General features: G+C 39.5%; 1 protein-coding gene and 1 non-coding gene across 6 annotated transcripts in view; one reads left to right on the forward strand and one right to left on the reverse strand.

The window, feature by feature from the left end:
* gjc1 (gap junction protein gamma 1) overlaps positions 1-20467 on the forward strand; it is a 46053-nt gene that overhangs the window by 21182 nt on the left and 4404 nt on the right. The window contains exons 1-2 of one of the 5 annotated variants that reach the window (XM_085271872.1): positions 2595-2691; positions 4927-5024. The exons of 1 other annotated variant lie outside the window; for it this stretch is intronic. The gene's annotated coding sequence lies outside the window, so the exon portion shown is untranslated. Of the gene's footprint in view, positions 1-2594; positions 2692-4926; positions 5025-14507; positions 14686-14814; positions 15325-20467 lie in introns of those variants that run through there. 3 more of the 5 variants (XM_085271873.1, XM_085271874.1, XM_085271875.1) reach the window with 3 other exon arrangements.
* Positions 8160-8231, reverse strand: trnac-gca (transfer RNA cysteine (anticodon GCA)). The gene has a single exon. It is a non-coding gene; the product is annotated as a tRNA-Cys (tRNA).

Genomic DNA, 20467 nt, shown 5'->3' on the forward strand with positions numbered 1-20467 from the left:
TGAAGCTATGTGAATGATGCCATTTGGGCGATCGTGGCTCAAGAGTTGGGAGTTCGCCTTGTAATCGGAAGGTTGCCGGTTCGAGCCCCGGCTCCGACAGTCTTGGTCGTTGTGTCCTTGTGCAAGACACTTCACCCGTTGCCTACTGGTGGTGGTCAGAGGGCCCGGTGGCGCCAGTGTCCGGCAGCCTCGCCTCTGTCAGTGCGCCCCAGGGTGGCTGTGGCTACAATGTAGCTGCTATCACCAGTGTGTGAATGTGTGGATGACTGGGCTTGTAAAGTGTTTTGGGGTCCTTAGGGACTAGTAAAGCGCTATACAAATACAGGCCATTTACCATTCATCATAAACACCAGGGGAGAAAAATGTAATTGTCATCTATGCAGTCATCCAAATTTACCTTTACAGGTAAAGGTGAAACCCGACCAAATTTTACTTTTGATCTTTAAGTTAAAACTATCCAGCTTCACCCTGACAAGGACAAAATGCAGGTCCTAAAGGACAAATATGAAATAATGAGATAAAAAAATAGATTACTTTGACATGCGATATTATTTAGATTCATTAAAATTCATTTAGTTTATTTTCAATAAAAACAATGGTTCAGACTTTGCACAACATAATTTGATGACTATATTTGAATATATGAAAATATTTCAGCATAAAATCCAGTGACACAGACTGCCTGTATTCAAAAACCTCACTTTGAACTACATTTAGTCTCACATTACAACTTTCAACTAAAATATTCACAAAATCTCCAACTGATAAACAATGACAGGTATTTATTCACCATTGTGACTGATACTACTACTACTACTTCTTCTTCTTCTTCTTCTTCTTCTTAAAATGCTGATGAATACACTAATCCATGCTAAACGTTTTAATGTAGAGAAACTAGCAGACAACCTGACAACTGCCTTACTGACCCGAGTCATGGAGATACAGACTTCATATTTTATTTTGCTATATTTTATTCAGCGATCATCATTTGTGCCCTTGCATAGATGACCAATTAGTAAAAAAAATGCTAATTATTAAACACAACCAATATCTAACCAGGGTTTCAGTGCTTGTGAAGGTGCTTGGACATCAGTTACACAAATGAAAAAGCAGGAGTGAAGGAGTCAAAGAGAAACTTTGTTGACCCTGGCACCTGACACAGTTCTTGTGGGGCAGGGATAGCTCAGTAGGTAGAGTGGTGGCCCCATGATCGGAAGGTCGGGGGTTCGACTCCACTGAACGGCTACCCTGAGGTACCCCTGAGCAAGGTACCGTCCCTACACACTGCTCCCCGGGTGCTGCACTGGTGGCTGCCCACTGCTTCACTGGGTGAATGGGTTAAATGCAGAGGAACTATTTCCCTATGGGGACTAACATGCACAGTTTAAGTTTAAAGTCTCTTTCTAGAACAAAAAAGCCAGAAATTTCTCTCATGTGTCAACAAACTCAGAACTTTCACTAAACTTGCTTTCTGGAACAAAGCCTTGGGAAACACACTGAGACAAAAAGTTGGACTGGACTATATATACAGAGATCACTGATTAGGGATTAGACAAAGGAGGGGAATGAGATGCAGAGGAATGCAAATAACAACAGTTAATCAGAAAACAAAATAATCAGAGAATCAAGGCAGGCTGTCACAAAGCATCTTTAACTCAGGACATAGAAGAAAACGAACCTTCAAGCATTTAAAATCTGGAGAAAAAACCCCGGACAAAACAAAAGAGAGTACCATAGACTTGAATATTAACACTTAATAAGGGAACACAAAGGGACGAACATGGGAACAAAAAGAAAGGAAGGCAGACAGAAACAGAAACACTCGGGCAACTGCTGCTACTGACAGTAACAGACATGAACCAAAACACAAGATAACACAAAAATGAAGAAACAAAGCTCAAGAAAGGGATAAGATATAAGGCAAGTTTAACATAGACAAATTTCTTAGTTTCTTAGTTGTCTTCACTAAACATAAAACCTCAGAGATAATGAACATTTCCACACGGGCAATCGGTTTTCTTTGTTTTCACTAGCCCAGCCTTTCTTCTTCAGGCTCTGCTTGCGCTCACATAGAAGGGACGTTTGATGTATTATTTGACTCTTCTTCTGCACAATGTTGACCAGTTGAATCTCTCCCCCCCCCCCCCTCCCCCCCAACTCCAAGGCAGATGCATTATTGGAGGAATGTGTGACAGAGCTCTCTAAAAGAAAAGAAAAATATAGCAGTAAAAGGGAAGATTGCCATTGCAGATTGGACAAGAGATTAATGCTGCAGATCAAAAGAAGCATGCAGAGAAGTTAGAAAAAATGTATATGTTAACTCAAGATAATATGCAATATTTATTTTATTGTGTGTGTTCTTACTTAATTCTGACATGACAGCAGTACATGAATTCTCACTGTGTCATATACTAATAAACAGGAGGTTGAAATCACTTACGCTTGTTGTCAGATTCTTCTCAAATTAATCTTACTGATTGGTGATAAACAGTCTACATGTTATGTGTTCAGCATGTGTTACCATGGTAACACCGTAAAAAGACAGCCATATTTGTTGTTCTGGCTGTTAGCTTCATAGTATGCCTCTCCAGGCCCGGTAATACAGAGCAACTCCAACACACCCAGGATATCTTTCCACCGTCTGGTTTCACTTACCCTGACAGCAGCAGTTGGGTTCAGGATCATAAGCAGGTTATTATCACCTTGATAAATCTATCATGGGATTCCAAATCTAGCAATCAGTACACTTAAAAAAGTGTTAAAAAAGTGGTGCTGACTTTACAAAGAAACTATAGTACTGTGGAAAAGTCTTGAGCCAACCTTCACTTCTTTACATTTTGTTTAAAAAAATGAGATTCTAACAATTCTAACAAAGTCAGCATTTGGTACGACCACTTTTATTCTTCAGCTCAGACTGAATTCTCTTAGTAAGTCATTCTTGTCATTTCGTTAAGTAGTCCTCAGGAACAGTTCTCAGGGCTTCTTGAATGACATTCGAAGTTCTTCTTTGTTGGGTGTTTTTTTTTCCATTCTCTGTTAAGACGATCCCACACTGCTTCCATAATGTTGAGGTCTTGGTCTGTCCAGGTGTGCTTTTACCACATTGGCAGTATGTTTGGGATAACTGTCGCCGTTTCCAATCAATTAATTTCTGGATCTGGCATCATGAATCAAAAGCTGATGGTACGTTGGAACATTTTTGTATTCATAATTTCATCAGTATCCCCAACACCACTGGCTAAAATCCAGCAGCAAACCATTCCAGAGCCATTGTGTTTTACAGGTAGACACTCACTGTTATACCTTTTCTCCTGACCTCTGTAGATATTGATGATGGTTTAAACCAGATATTTGAAATTTGGATTCATCACTCCGTAAGTCCTCTTGGCACTGATTTTCAGTCAACATCAGCCTTTTCTCCCTGTTTCCCTTCATTAATAATAGCTATTTGACAGCCACTTTCCCACTGAGACCATTTTGGGGGACATTTTTCTCTGTTATTGGGTAGCGCAGCAGTGATAAATAAACAAGAAGGAAGGGGAGACATGCAGTGAAGTGCCACTGGTCAGACTTGAACATTTGCCTTATGGAATATGGTCGCCTGCTCACCCAGTGAGCTAAACTGGCTTTTTTCTTTCTTACTTTCTTTTTTTTTTGTCTGGTCATAGCTGAATTTTTTCCTTTCTTAAGGGCATCACTCTCATACATGGTTTTTCAACAGTTTATTTTTTTTAGGCTTGCCACTTCTTCTTTTGTCATCCACTGTACAGTTTCTTCCTATCTTTTAGACCCACACTACATGCCGTTCTGTGTATGTACTGTATGGGGTAGGTACAAAATTGGCTAGGTACAAGGAGTGGACTGCAAACAAGACATCAATCAGCCAATGTCCAGAGAACAACTTTGAAAGACCTTTAGAAAGATTGGAGAACTATTGCTCACACCACTTAAAAAAAAAAAAGTCTGGCTTCTTGGATGCAAAATAAAGATATAATAAGGAAAAGATGGCGGGTTCAAGGCTTTTCTACAGTACTGCATACTACGGGGAAAGTATGAAGAAGTTAAACACAGGGGTTTTAAGAATTTTCACCAGTGGGCCTGAAAAAGATGGACCATATTAATAAAGTTTAACTTTAACCAGGAAGGAAAGTCAACAAAGATTCTGCATGGTTATATTTGAGATTTTGCATATTAGTCTATTTATACTGGCGTAATATATTATGCTTATTATGTGAACACAACTATGTTTAGAACTCCTTGTCAAAGACCAGTTTCCCCATGGGACAAAAAAGTTTATTTTTAGCTTATCTTAAAGTTCCCTCACTGTATCTGTATATTTACTACTAAGATATGTTCCAGGCAGGACCTTTTTCTTTTTTAAAGTAGCCTGTTGGGTAATATATTAAGCAAAAAGCCCGGCATACTTGACTCCAGACAATTCACCAGTCTAATGGGAGCTGAACCATTAAATTGCCTGTTAATTGGAATTTCAGCACTAACATTTAAGTATATATAATGTATTTAATATACCATGGCACAAAGAAAAAAACTGCCCGTGGCTTTCCTCAGTGTATCTGAAGTGTCAGATTACTGTGTAGGTTCTGGCTTTCAGAAGGCTTTACGGTCACAGTATACCTATATTGCGTATTTAATGCAGAAGTACAAATCTCTTGTTAGCATTTATTAGAGGTAGTCCTACTCCACTTGGAAGCTGTGACTCTTTTGTGTCACATAAAGCCATAAAAATACATGCACACATATTACCATTTGCATTAATGTGCAGCATGTTTTTGCCATCCCGCAAATTAAATTCCTATTTTGCAGCAATAGTTTGGGAACCAGTGGTGTGGTATTTATAATGCACTTCTATGTTTTATCATATTTAAAGAACTGTTCTCTTCCTTTATCTATCTTCCCTCTGCCCAGCTTTTCAGCTCCTGCGGTATTAAAGATACGCTGCTGTAAAAGAAGTCATCTGTAATCCTACATGTGCTGTATGGCCCCTCTAAAGAAGGCTCATCAAGGTGAAACTCTTGTATGATTTTTTTAGACACTAAAAGCATGATAGCAGGTTTTTTGGGATGAGAGGGAAAAGCACACACTGTGCATCCAGGTGTGTGATATTTAGCAGCAGCAATCGCCTCAGGAGCAGAACCGTCAAACAAGTGAGCGCACTGTAATGAAAGACTAGCCACTTCCCTGGAGAATGTGAATAATGTGAATAGGAATAAATGACATACAGTACTTTGCAGGAAAATACACACACACGCACACACACTTTTTCTGCCCTTAGAACCTGTCACCAGTGGGTAAGGTGCTCCGCATGCGCACACACAGGCAAGCACGCACACTGAATACATCCATGCCTGAAGACACAACAAGAAATAATAATTGTGAGTCAGCCTCACATATGCATACAGACACACACATACAGTATATACACAGACACAGCCAATAGCCAATCTGCTTTTTCCATAGGAACACATTTTGTTGTTACGGGAGACATTATTTCAAATTAACCACACATTTTATTCTCATTGAGTGGATATTTTACACACCTTTGATTCAATAATACAGACCCACAGATTCGTCCTCAGCTCCATCTGCCCTGCTCCTCTTCCTCAGTCCTTCTCTGACAGGTCTCTATATTTGCAGGTGAGCCCGAGGAGATGATAGCAGTGTGTTTTTGTGTGCGTGGGTGTTTTGGGGACTTGCTCTGCATGATTATGTATGATAACATACGCATGCTGAAGTATCCATTCAACTCAGGTTAACTCGTCTCCTCAACACTAATTACAGATGTTAATCTAATCTGCGGCCGATGAGTTAAATGAGGCTTTTTATGGCGAGGCATGAGATGAAGTGTGGCTCAGTGATGTACGTGTGATAGGAACACACAACCTAAACCTTTTAAGAATTTACTATCTCAAAAAAAAGCAGTTGTCTGTTTTACTCCAACTAATGGCTGCAGCTATATGAGAGTCAAACAGCAAATATGAATTTCTGCACTTTTTGTCTCTTTTCTATGCCATTTGCAGCATAGATTATCTCTTCTAAAATTAAAAAAATGCTGTCACTGGTTTGCAAAATCTTGTTCACTGTCACTGGCATTAGCTTGCTTTATAACTAATGCATTTAGAGTAGATAAATGCACGCCCATCTAAAGCCTTATTATCCACACAGCTATAACTGTGTGATGATAGCATTATAAGATAAAATACGTTTATTTTAAGATGTTTAAATGCAGGGTTTTTATGGTTGAATTCTGCTAAAAGAAGATATATGAAAAGAAACGAGCAGCAACAAAATGCAGATCTAAGGAGCACATTCAGAGAATATGTGGTATTAGCCTGTCTCCCCTAAAGCCTTTCCACAGAGCAGAAAGCTTTTCTATTGTCTGCCACCGTGTTGCCTCTGACATGCAGCAGAGCTTTATCACATGTGCAAAGATTCCTGTTTACATACAGCAATTGAAGAGGCAAAATGGGAACCTGTTGATCTACAGATAAATGTTCCACCACTGAGCTGTACTCCCTCATGATTTGTACGTGCTTTATCTGTGAATTCAGCTCTGTTTGATAATGAATTGTATCCACAAAGCCCGAGTCAAGGAGGCAGCCTCTCTCTGAACTGCAAATATTTAACAGCCCAAATGTGTTTGTTCACTCGTGAGTCTCTGCATGTTTGTGTATGATAATGAACCTGCGCTTGTAGCATCCATCCTCCCTCTATTAATTAATTTGCTCCATGGCACAGATAAAAATCAACAATAGTTTATTATTTCCCAGGATTTTTGCTTTTTATCGTGGAGGAAAAAAGGCTTTTAAACATTTCCACACATAAGATGAAGATACATGAACCTTACAGAGAACTCATATACAACATGCTCTATAATAGCCAATAAAAGGATCAGAAGTCACCTGAATATGAATGTAATTTATATAATGATCTTTAAAAGAATACCTGACACTATTATTTTTTTTAGCTTGAGAGATACAGTATGAACAATAATTAATTTATTTCTTTTTTTGGACATGGGCATTCTGTACTCTGGATTATATAGCAGGCTGGTCAGTTCATTACTGTTTAATGCTATTTAGAGTGTGCATTCATTTATGGCATGCTTTCTTAGGCTCCAGTAGTTGCCTGGAAAAAATACATACAAAGACAAATCTGAGTGCCCCCTGTGTTTACTTTATATGCCCATAAGTCCATGAGCGCTGCTTACGGTAGACTGAGGTTCATTTAATATTACCTCCTGTAGAGAGGCTGGAATGCCCTGAATGCAACAAGCAGGGGAAATTATTGTCGCAGAGCGAGAACTACTGGCATTGTTATACAGGACAGGAGATTGTATAACAACTCAGCCACAGGTGCCAAACTGGATCCTATCAACTTCTTAAAATCTGCAGTTTTCTGTTCTAATTTCATTTATTCACTGGAAGGGTTTTTCACAGAGGAAATAGATTTTGCAGATGATCAAATTAAACAGATGACTATAATGATCAAGCATTTTCAGACAAAACTGATGAAGCCCAGCTGAGTGACCCCCTCCCCCCTTTTTTAAACTTGTGTTTAAACATTCATGCGTGATAATGTCACATTATGTGTGATAATGTCATAGTTAGAAAAGGGCATTTTGATCCATAGTCTGACGCTTTATCTTTGTGCTGTTCCTCCTTGTTCTTCTAATTTAGGGTTCACATATAGTTCAATCCATGAATAATGTAGAAAATTAAATTTCCCTTTGCTCTCTCTGATGTATTTAATGTTTCTATAGTGGTGGCTGCCTATGTATCCAGCTCATTTCCTACAAATCTAAAAAAAGAGTACTTCCTATGATAAGGGTGATTTCAGAAAGGCATGAAATGATTTTTCGCTACAAAGGCAGCATTGATTGACTGGTGATAAAGATTCTTAAAGGAACACTGCAGCCTCTATAAGCACCCATGATTTTAATTAATATAGGATTTTTTTTTAAATACAAATGATCTGTTCTGCTAGTCATAACTCTAACCCTTTGCACTGCAGATGTGCCATACAGTATATGCATTGCCAAACTTCATTACAATAACATATGCTACGTCATCATTTACTTTGCAGCTTTCGGATCGTGTGATGTTGTTACCATTTTTTCATACTACCACTGTAGTGCAAAAAGGGGGCACCCAGATTTGAACTGGGGACCTCTTGATCTGCAGTCAATTGCTCTACCACTGAGCTATACCCCCTTGGTGTTAGCCCAGGAAATGACCTGTATATAAAGGCAAATGTAGATCAAACAAATGACGGGTTTTTACATGTTCTTCATTTGTAAACAAATAAAAGTTGTTTACATCCATGTAATGAACCCACTGACCTGCTGTACTTCCTGATTGGTTCAGTGGGATGGTTGCATCCACTTAAACTTTGGTTGTGAATATATAAAACCTATTAATCCCTGTGAAGGGAGACGAAAGTGGTAGCTAAAGTTAAACTGGAGCAGTATAAACTACTCAGACCACAAGAATGTCTCTTGCTCCCTGATTAATGTTAATCAGGTGAAGAAACTCTGCAATAGCACTAGAATGGACACAGAAGGCAGCAAGTAACCCAATAAGAAGAGGGGCTGGTTTGGTATTTATTGTAGAAATAGATTGCAGCTGAAGTGAAGTGTAGAGTCACTGGAGATGCCGAGATTTGAACAGCAAACCATTAAATTTAAAGGGAAATATTTTGTTTAATACCACCTTCTGCACAAGACATGCAAACATGCTTTCTGATACAAACTGCTAAGCCAACCCAAACATTAAAAAATGATACTTGCTTCTGAGTTTCTTTCTACATGCTGGCCCCATAAGATACATGGCCTTTAAAAGTAAAATGAAATATATATAAGATATCAAAGATTAAATATCTTTAAGTATCCCTATCTTTTCACAATTTTCCTTACCTACACGTGAGACTAATGTAGTAAAACAGAGAAAATAAGATCCCGCCACATTTATTGACAATGCATAAGATTAGAATTTAGGGAATTTTAAGGTTCTCCGTTTGCATTTTATTCTAAAAATCTAAACATGAATTAGAAACTCAAAGAAACTCGATCACTGAAGCACACACAAGCAGTCAGACCAGCCTCTCCTCTTTTTATTAGAACGTCAGAAAAAAAATGACAATTTATTCCTTGTTTGGTATTTTTTGTTTGTTTGTTTACATAAATAAAAACATTTCCACTACTAATTGATGTGGAAACGGCATTAACGTGAAAAAAAAAATAACTAAAATGAAATGTCAAACTTTCAAAATTTCTTTGAGGATGATCTCCTTAAATGTTTCCCTCTTGTTTAAACATCTGTGTGTCAGTGTGTCATCTCAAATTTCTGTTTGTTGATTCATATGTTTACAGCAACAGCCTGCCTCCACTCTGTGAGGTGTTCAACCCACCATTGAAGAGCTTAATTTGACGGCTGGCATTTGAAAAATTGTGGTACTTTAATTTGGTAAAATTACGACAGTCTTGAGAAAGTTTACCATCAGGAAGTCATCGATCAAATTTAACTTTCTTGTTTAAACTTGGAAATTCCACACTGCATATGCAAATGGGTCCAAAACACTCCACACATCTTGTACAATTTTTTCATAAAGCTAAACTTTTTGATGAAACCCATATTTTAAGATGACTCGGTTGTCTTGGGCTTCATGCATATTAATAGCTACTCATCAGTAGTGTTGTCGAATTTCCCAGAGGAACCCACCCGAGGGATTAATAAAGTTCTATCTTATCTTATCTTATCTTATCTCATCATTCTACGGCTCTGAAAGAGAGTTCTTTAATGGCCCGGGTGGAAGTATGTTGCAAAAATACCGACAAGAAGCCAAATGACAACTTTGTCGCTTAAGCCTCTTCTTTAAGTGCTTCACTGTTTACATGGACGATACACAGTAAAATGAGCCAAATTAGTTTGGTTTATGCAAGCCGAGTGAGGGATTATGGGTGTTAAGCGGTCCCAATCTCCTCAATCCATCTATGAGCAGCCTGTGTTATGACGTGCTCATATATACACATTTTCTGAAGGCTGCTCATATGCGCTCAGAATATAAAATGCACACAGAAGACTTAGAAGAACCCAGTGTTGATGACTTGCCTCAAATGCTAAGCAGTGAAACTGTTGATTGTTTGCTTTGGTGCTGTATGGAAAATGAAAGGCTTTTCCTTTGCAGTATGACAAGATCTGCATGTTATCTAGCAGCACGCATGACTACTGCATATATATGCAAGCATATGCATGTGTGACACAGATGTTTGCAGTTCAAAAAAAAGACATGTTATTATGGATGGTTTTTGCACATGCTATTGGTGTTAACAAATTCTGGTTTCTAGTTTACTCTTATTTGAGTAATTGTATAGTGTGCTTCACATAGGGTGCAAATGGAATTGCATTAAGGATCTCTTGATTTGATTTGTGTACTCACCTTACAGTATAATGTGTCATGCTGAGAGACGTTGTTGTCAATGTGGTGCTATTTAAGTAAATACTGAAATTAAAACGAAAAACTGTGGACAAGGGAAGCAGTTAAAGACAGTCAAAGTTTGTGGCCTTCACAGAGGGCAACCAGAGTTGAACTGGGGACATGTTGAGCTGCAGTCATATGCTGTAACCCACAGCTAAACCCCTCTGCGTGGCAAACTAGCACTGACAGTAACATGGAGTATGTCCATTTCATGTCAGCAGGGAAAAGAATGAAACCATCTCTCCCCCTCAATGTCTGTGTAATCACACAAACACAGATGGTATTTCAACAGAATGACTTACTGTGTATTACTTGAATGCTAAGGTTTGTCACATAGTCTGATTAGAAGTAGCTGTAAATCACGATAAGCGTGCTTAAAAAACTATCACAAATTTGACTTAGCTCCAGTTAAGGACTTGGGTGTTCATTCCCATCATTACTCTGAACTTCAGCATCAGCACCATCATTAAAAACAACTCAAATGAATTGACATCAAAGGAAAGAATGTTCCCAGAGTTACTGCCAACATTAAAAAAGACTCACACATAGGAAGGAAACTTGGCAAAAAAACATTTTTAACCAAAGCTGTGGCTTTTGAGCGACATGATATGAATTTAAAGAAGAATTATACTCTGTGCTTTCTCAGCGTATGATCTGTGAAATTCGGCGATAGGAATTGGTCCGCTCAAAGGAGAGCGATAAGAAAAGAGGCTGCGATAGCGTGCAGTCCTAATTTGAGCAACCACCACTGGTGAGTGGATTTGGACAATATCAGACGAACATCTTTTATTGTTAGTAGCGTGCATGATTATGACTCATGAGGAAGCGAGGGGAGGGGAAAGAGGGAAGGAGTGAGGAGGGCATGTGGACGCTGGAAGAGATGGAGGATTATGATTGAGTCTTCATGCTTCTGAAAGCACCAACTAAAGTCCATAAACGTTGGCAATAAATGTTCATGTTTTATGTTTCCCAACCTTCAATCGAGAGTACACTTTGTTCTTTCATTGTTGCCCATATGATGTTGGGAAGGGATGGTGTGAGTGTGTGTGTAGTTATCCACTGACAATAACTGACTAAACCTTTGGGTCTGAAAAGTGAACACAAGTGAAGTGAAAAGCCTGTATGTGGGAACACTGGGAACTTCATTTAGTGTACCCACTTCATTAGATACTCTTTATCTTCTTGTTAATGCAAATATCCAATCAGCTGATCATATGTTGTAAACATAGTCAAAACCTGCTGAAGTTCAAACCAAGCATCAGAATTAGGAGGAGATGTGATTTAAGTGTCTTACTAGGAAGGCAACAGTAACTCAAATAAACACTACTGACAAGCAAAGTATTGAGTATTGTATAGTATACATACTAAATTGAGTATTGTTTAAATAGCACAGCCTACCTGAATGTTATTGCTGATCATGTCCATCCTGTGAACATAACAATGAGTTTATTGTGATCAAATGACCCACACAGTAACAAGATCTCCATCCAGCACTGTGGAATATCATGGAATAAGAGATTTGCATCGTGGATGTGCAGCCGACATATCGGAAGGATCTGCATCGTGTTTTATTTCAATATTAGGCCAGTTTTGAAGACAAAAGGGGGTCCTAACTGGTGCTAGCAACATATAGTGAATATAAAAAATAGTTTAGTGTGCGTCTACATTAGTTGTCCATGTCTATGGGTTAGTTTATGCTGGGGGAAAAAAATCGAACAAACAAAAACCCCACAAAGAAACAAAAGAACAAGTTCATGTAAATGGCCTGCATGGTAAATGGCCTGTATTTGTATAGCGCTTTTCTAGTCCCTAAGGACCCCAAAGCGCTTTACACAACCAGTCATCCACCCATTCACGCACACATTCACACACTGGTGATGGCAAGCTACATTGTAGCCACAGCCACCCTGGGGCGCACTGACAGAGGCGAGGCTGCCGGACACTGGCGCCACCGGGCCCTCTGACCACCACCAGTAGGCAACGGGTGAAGTGTCTTGCCCAAGGACACAACGACCGAGACTGTCCAAGCCGGGGCTCGAACCGGCAACCTTCCGATTACAAGGCGAACTCCCAACTCTTGAGCAATCAAAATTATTGTTTTGATTGTTGCCTTTATTTTTATTTTTTTATTGATTATATTCATAGTTTAGTAAGTGTTATGTTTTCTTCTCTTTTCTTCTGTCCTGGTGAAATCTGCAGCATTTAACATTCAGTTTTTATGATGCTTTATAAACAGAGCATTACTTCTGTTTTCGTCTTTTTCGTCTTCTCCTTCTTCTTCTAAATATAGAGCAAATGAAGCATGTTATAAGTCTGTAGAAGAGGGAATTAGTGTAAGTGTGAGACATGCTTACCTCTTTTGCCTCTCCTTTGCCTTTGTTCTGAAAGGTCACATAGAATAAACATGTAAAGCCTGTTTTAGTAGCTGTAGCAGCAAGTAGTACTTATGGCTTAAGGGTATAGTCAGTACTGTCACAGTTACTAATTATATGAGATTGGACATCCAAACCAGGCAGCACGGTGGCACGGTGGTTAGCACTGTTGCCGCACAGCAAGAAGGTCCTGAGTTCAATTCCAACATCAGGCCGGGGTCTTTCTGTGTGGAGTTTGTATGTTCTCCCCGTGTTTGCGTGGGTTCTCTCCGGGTACTCCGGCTTCCTCCCACCGTCCAAAGACATGCAACTTGTGGGGATAGGTTAATTGGATAATCCAAATTGCCACTAGGTGTGACTGTGCGAGTGAATGTGAGTGTGAATGGTTGTCTGTCCCTATGTGTTAGCCCTGCGACAGACTGGCGACCTGTCCAGGGTGTACCCTGCCTCTCGCCCAATGACAGCTGGGATAGGCTTCAGCGTCCCCCGCGACCCTGAAAAAGACAAGCGGAAGCGAATGGATGGATGGATGGACATCCAAACCTCCCATGTCATGAACAGCTGACAGTGAACTGGCTAAACAACAACAGCTGGTTAAGCTGTTTTGCATTATTGTACTAACCAAAATAAAAATTTCCCCCTGATAAAGAGTTTAATTACATCCTCACAACGTATGAGACTTTATTTACCATGTGTCCGAGTGCAACAATGTTAGACCCACTTCAAAGAAAGTTTGAATAACAACAACTAACAGCAGCTAACTCCAGATGCTAACAGCAGTGGCAAAAGCAGTAGCGCTTATTGACATTGACAAGTTCAGGATATCTTCAACAGCTCATCTCAGTATCGCTGTCATCACATAGAAGTTAGCTTCACTAACTCTTCCACTTGTATTAGTGTCCTTTTACAAAGTTTTACTGCCTCTTCCTGATTAAATAGACATGGATTCATATTGACAGCTGAATTAAACGGTGGATTGACATCCGCTGTAGCTTGGATTATGCACTTGAATTGGGAGGGTTAAGAAAAACGAATTCAGTTGACAGCAGTGAGGTTTCACATACTGTAACCTTCAATATAGAGATTAAATATCCTGTAGATATACAAACACATTAGTCATTTCAACATTCAGCTTTGTTTTTCTCAGTTCAGTTAAAGCAGACAGCACAACTTGTGGCCCTTAAACAATGCTGCAAAAGCACAAAGAGCTCTAATTACAAACCTACCTTTAGATTTGCTGAAATCCTCCTCATGTCCTGCTTCTCTCCAGTGGCTAGAGGTCTCACAAAATCAGTGAGTTGAGAATTATTTACCTCCAAAAGCCCTCCTATGTTTTGACTGTCTGTCAGTCCTAGACCTCCCCCCCTCCTTTACCCCTCCAAGGGGTATTAACCCCCCCCACCACCACCACCACCTCTTCCTCATCATCACCACACATACAAACACACCCCCACCCCCAACCATGACCCAGTTTGGAGGGGATGAGGGGGGTAAGTGAGGACCATTGTGTGAGTACCACAGGGAGAGAGGCAAGATGCTCTGCCTCTCTCATTCCTCTCCCTTTCAGGAAGGACTCACACTTGGTTAAGCACACACACTGAGACTCTTCATAAGAGAACGTCCAGAAAGCCGAGTGTTTTGTTGTGAGGTTTTTGTTGTCGAAATGCCGCTTTTGATTTTAGGTTAGGTTTGTTTGATGTCAGGCGAGGTTAAGAGCCTGTAAAGGAGACTATAAGTGAGACGAGGAGATAGAGATGAGCGGGCCTCATGTTGAGAGACAAAGGACACAGTACCTGGCATCCGGGAGAGAAGGAGTAGAGTGAGTATGCTGCTTCATCACTTTACTTTGCTCCTTGTGTTGTTTTTTATAAAATTTCCAAGTATTTTTTTAATCTGAAACGATGTCAGGTTGCCTGACCAAAGATCCAGTATTTCCAAAACGAGACAGCAGATGAATGACTTCCTGAACTTGTTTGTAATCTTCTGGAGAACTTACATTACTATTTCTAACAGCGTAAGGCACAGATGCACGTGGAGAGGCTGCTCCTGCCTCAGAGATTCTTCCTGTAACATATGGAACTAGTTTTCCGTTGTGTTCCTTCCCTTCGGAAACTATTAATGAGGGATTTTTTCTTTTTTTTGCCACAAACGCAGAGAGGCATGCTTCTTGAAAACCCGCCTCTTATATGTAAAATGAAAAGGACTTAATTTAAGCAACGAGCTCCTCATTTTGAGATCTCCTTATAGGCCGGGGTCCATGACCATTTTTCTTTTTTAAAAAAACTGTCAGCAGTTTCTGTTTTTATCTCTCACTACTGAGATTGATTTGAATTCCTTTATCTTTTCTGCTGCACGTTTTATGAACCAGAGGCCCAAATCGGGGTGCAGTGCCTACTTAACTCTTTGGAATTCATAGTTTATTTGTGTTTCATGGCCGCCCACATTGATCACTCTGCAAGTAAGTTTGATGTCTGTTTGTATGTGTGTGTCTGTGTAGAAACATGAACCATAGAATCTGAAAATAGATGTTAATTATAGTGTTCAAAACCATTTGTCATTGAACCTAATGCTAAGTCACTCTTGATGTGCATGATTTTAATCACTTGAGAGAATTTTTTAAACAGAGTTACTGCTCAGGAAAAACAGAAGATAGTCAGAAAATGTTGGTAAGAATTTCCTTTTTAGCTATGCTGGATTTTTGGATGATTTGAAACACAGTACAGAAAATCCCTTTTCTACTTAATCCACACATTTGCCAGCTGTCAGTCCTCTACTGAAGCTGTAGACATTAAGATTTATTGTAATTATTATATCATGATATAGTTGTTATCTTTTAGTCAAACTGCAGATTCACAAAGCAGAAGCTAATGACCTTGTTGTGACTTAAATTTGGTGGTTTTATGTTCGGGTCTTATTGCTACAAAACAGCCATGATTAAACCCAAATATGACGATCCAGGGGGTTATCATGGACAGATGTCTGGCCAGCTACTGCGTGAGCAGATTAGTTTGATCTGTGCCGTCTGCGTAGGACAAGTTGGGACTGTGAAGGGCAACGGTGAAGCCTGAAGATGCCACTGGCAGAACAGAGGGAGAGGGCACTACGGTGCTGACCCCCACACAAGGACAGGCAGAGGAGTTCTGACTCTAGAAGATGCTCTTGGTTTTTCCTCTGATAACTCTGAGGCTTCCTTTTTAATGTTAACAGAACAATCAGCATTTCTGGTGAATTGTGGAATAAGACATGTCACTCTCTTGGTATGATATAAAATGCAATAGCAGAAAAGACTAATGACAGGCTACAACACATACACAACTGACTTCACTGTGCCTGAATTCCCATTGCAACGCAAATTAATTATTAGCTGCAGTGTTCATTCTTTGGAAAGAAATATGTCTTTTTTGTGATTAAGCTTTCCAAGGACAGCATATTAAATTTCTGAACACACTACAGCATTTAGAGCACGGGCAGCTTGGAACTCAAGCACTGGAACTCCGCTGATTAAATTCCTGTTAATATAAAAATTGAAAATGTGACTTTATGACAAGCAAGCAGTGCAATTAACTCTTCTCCCAGTGGAATAGTTCTTTTTCTCTTGCTGGTTTGCCTGCCTGTCAGCCACGATATTCTGCTTTAGCAATAATTGCTGAATGTTTATTTTCACTATATGACTTTGTAGATGTGATTTTTATTTGGTGAAAGAAGATAACCCATCAGCTCAACTCTATAAGTACTAAGTACTAGTATTGTACTTGTCTTGTTGGATTTAGTAAGTACTAAATGCAACAAAACCTTGACACGGGGCATTGTTGAAGACAAGTAATATAAATAAAATATAAATAAAATACAGAGGACAAAAAGGGAAGCAGACATAAAGTTTAGGTAGCATTGTTTTCACAACACGTTGCTCACCTAAAACTGCTGCAAAAACAAAATATAATACAGGTTGAAATTATTTAACCTTTTACATTAACATGCTGTGATTGTCAATGTGATAACGCTTCTGGTTAGATACTGAAAAGAAAGAGAAACTTTGTCTGCCACTAACATCTACAGATAGGTCCCAGAAGGCAGTAAAAGTTCAAATGAGGAGTGTTTTAAAGGCAGCAGTCCAACAGCAGATCAGCAGGATCAGGAGCCAAATCAGCGTCGACTGAATAAAACGCTGACAGTGATATTTTTTTTCTTTACAATCACTTTAAAAACACTAAGAGAGATCTAATTGATGATTAACAGACTAAGAAAATTAATTCCCTGTGGGAAAACAGTCTGTACTTTAATGGCTGTGGACTGACTGATCAATGACCACTACTGTAATTGTACAGGTTTGCTGGTCTGTGAATGAGTACAGTCGGAGTAAAGTGCAATATGTTAATTATGGAAAATGTTCCCAAAAAAATCAATGCAATCGCAATATGCATTTCTAAATATGGTGACCAGTAATAGAGTCATGCATTTATACAAACAGAAACAAATGTATAAATATACGCATTAGTGTGCTTCACTTGATTAAAGTTCAACCAAACGCTAATAAATCTATTAGCTTTACATGCGATCATTAGAGGTTTTTCTTTTCTCTGTTTTACAGTACATTTATTATTCAAACTGCCCTGAAACGTAGCAAAAAACCATTAGACATTCAGTCCTTCTTGTCAGGGTAGTACATAAAGTATAAAATAAACCTATGCAAAACATGATATATATGTAATTTAAGTACAGCGTTCAATATTTAAATGCACAACTTGCTCCAAAAATACTCCAAGTTAGTGTGTGCCAAGTCACAGGCAGGAAACTGAGGGGGCCTTTGAACTTGTAAGTGTGTCTGCTTGTCTGTCGGTCTACATACTATATCTGGATATGAGTCTCTGTGGATCCTGCAGGAGAAGAGTTAGTGACTGAGGGGATCCCTGCGGTGACGCTCACTGTAACTGTCTGTTTGATTCAGTACGTAAGGGCTGTGATGTGGAGTTTTCAACCCCCGAGAAGTGATCGTGTTAACTTCTGACCTTGTACTTCAGCGTGGCTCCGATATATCAAAGAGAGACTGATATATCTGTGTTTGTTGACCTGTGATTACACAGCCATGACCTTTTCGCAGATGGCTGTGGAGCCATTGATCCTGACTGTGATTCACTTTCAAAGCTCATTAGTTGAAAATTGCTGTGTTTACACTGGAGGGGATTTCCTTGTGACTCTTACCATTTTTAACTTTTGAACTAGAGTCTGCTGTGCTTTTTGACGTTTTCTTGTGTGACATGATTTCCACCAATTTGCTGTTCATTCTTCATATCAAAATTTTTGACAGAAAGTCTGCCTGTTGTGTCTGCACGGTGCTATTCGGGAGGCTGACTCACCTCGGTAACTTAATGCACAGAGTCAGCTTCTTACCCCTAACTGCCCCACTAGCTCCTGAAGACGTAAATTGGATGAGAAAGCAAAATGCCAGGTTATATGCAACTAAGGTAGCAGGAGGATTAAAAACAGGCAGCTATGTGCCTGGATCAGAGCATCTCTCCTGGTCAGGGTGAAGCTTTTCAATTCCTGGTGCAAAAATTACCTAAGGACTTAACACGGGTGAACAAGGGCCCATCAAAGGACATAGTGAAGTTCCTCTATTACTTGTGGATTTTCAATGATTGTTTTAACCTAAGCCTTAAGCTAAATGCATAAAAGGGTTGTCATGCATGTTTTACAAACCTACAGAACATTTTTTTAATCTTTTTTTGTATCTATAATTGAAAACTATGGTGGGTTAACTATATTATCAGTATGTTTGGATAAAAGGGTGCAGTATTGCTTTATCAGCTATAATGCTTAACCAGTAACACAATTTTTAACAGATGAATAACATAGCGAAGTAGAAAAACAGCTGCAGAAACCAAAATTGTTTTATATATCAGTCTGTGCTCTGATATAGATGTACTCACCTCTGCTCTGGAATTTGGGTATTTCACCACCTGAGTCAGTAGGAGTTAACTCTGTTTTAGAGCCAATTGAGGAAGTGCAGTTTTGGGCTTCATTCGCTAAATTTCTTTAACCACATGATTAGAATAGACCAAATAGAGCTTATATCAGATATCGGGGAAAAAAAGATTTGCAAATACAAGCCAGTAAATTAAATAATAAATAAAGCAAGCTTGCAGTTCAAGTGTCTGGGATCTGTAAAATTCAAAATAAATCAGCTCCATGACTAAACAAGTCAAAGTAGTGCTGGACCATAATGCATATTACTCCCAGGAGCTGTAAAGTGACCGCATATCAAAAATTACTGTGTGAATAACACCCCAAATCAGCAGTACCTGTTAGGTGAAGAGGTCACAGCAGAAAAGGTAAAAAATATAGCAAAAGGTCCGATGTGAAAATACCAGTACCATAAAATAAGAAGTAGAAAAGTAAAGAAAGTAGACAGAGAGAAAAGATAGAGTAAGATAGATAGAATAGCCTTATTTATTCAAACTTTCACCTCTGTGGTTGCTTTTTTGTCTGTGGAACTGGATATTATTAGCTAAAGGACAACTGTGCAGAAGAATTATGTAAAGAAATGCTGTGATGTAATGCAGGAACAGTCAGACAGAGCTCCACGATGAAAGGACACTGTTATGACTCTTTGTGCTTATGGCAACCTCTTGCTCCGCTCCGGCCATGTGCTGCTTACTCATATTTGTTGCTCACATACTCTTAGAGTTGGCGCTCTTTCAAGGACTTCAATGCTTACTCTAACTGCAAAAACACTCTCAGAAGGAGCTGTTGTGCACTCACGTGTTGGTAATACGCACACCGGAGCGTACTCACACAGAGGATTCCTGACATTTACCTCCTGTGTCTCAGGCATGCCCTTATATGGTCAGAATGATCAATACTTACGACATGTTTTATCACAAGCCTTCTTCCAAACATTCCCGCCCTCTTGACTCCTACTGGAGACACAAAGCAGAGGGCTGGGAGCTCATGCGTCTCTGCTATAGCTACATTTTCTCTCTTAATGTAGCTCATTTGAACTAAGCTCTCAACCTGCTTGGTAAGGATATCGTCCCTGGAAGCCCTTTAAAGCCCAAACTAAGCTCGTATTCATGCCTGGATTTTCCTCTCAGTCAAGCTGACAATAAGCCATGCGCTACTGTGGCTTCATAAGGGGGAAAGTTCTGTGGAGGTGCCACACTCATCCCCCAAAGCCACCCTCAGGGACAGCAGTGTTTGGGTTCAGCTCCACTGCCTGAGATAATGTGGGTCTGCTGTCTGAAATCCCGCTCCAGTGGCTTGTGCCTGGCCACCTGCTGGTTCTGCTGGTGAGGATGGACAGCCTGGAGCCCAGACCTAACCTACATAGGCAACATGTCTCTATCCCTGAACTGCACATGCACACATGCAGCAGAGTAGAGTTCAATTCCAGTTAATACAATCCTGAAAACTGCACCTCATACAGAAGAAGGCTCACTAAGAGGATTTATTTCTTCTGAAAGAGATAGGCTGTTAAATAAAGTGTGTGTGTATTTGGTGATAGCAAATTCCCTATTTGGATTATTTCAGCTCCTTCTCAGTGCTGTTTGATGGTATTTTTTTTAATACTGAGATCCTCTTTCCACCCTGTTTGGTCTGCTAAT

Source organism: Mchenga conophoros, linkage group LG4 (assembly GCF_057382185.1).
Source record: "Mchenga conophoros isolate Kocher_MC1m ecotype Shallow Benthic linkage group LG4, M_conophoros_male_GT1.1, whole genome shotgun sequence".
NCBI classification, from domain to species: Eukaryota; Metazoa; Chordata; class Actinopteri; order Cichliformes; family Cichlidae; genus Mchenga; species Mchenga conophoros.